A 341-nucleotide genomic window follows, 5' to 3' on the forward strand; every position below is an offset into this window, starting at 1 on the left:
GCCTTTCAGAGTTATACGCGTAGTGAGGAGTTTGCACTGCGTTAATGATGACATTCCTTAGACATTTTCCCCATTTCTTTCACAACGTAATCAGTGTCCCCTCTTTGGATTTGAGTAAATTGGGGCGAATATTCGAAAATAGCTCCTGAGGGCTGCCATGGGTTTGGAAACTGTCTCATCCTCGGATATCACGACTACTTTGAGAGACGTGTAACTTGTGCGTTATTAATTAAAATCTGAAATTTCATTCGTTCCGATATTCTTTTGGGTCATCAAAACAATGCGCCACCTTATTTTGGATTTTTTTTTTCTCACAAAGAGAGAAATATCTAAATAGTTGT

This window comes from Penaeus monodon, chromosome 20, assembly GCF_015228065.2.
Source record: "Penaeus monodon isolate SGIC_2016 chromosome 20, NSTDA_Pmon_1, whole genome shotgun sequence".
In the NCBI taxonomy this organism is placed as follows: Eukaryota; Metazoa; Arthropoda; class Malacostraca; order Decapoda; family Penaeidae; genus Penaeus; species Penaeus monodon.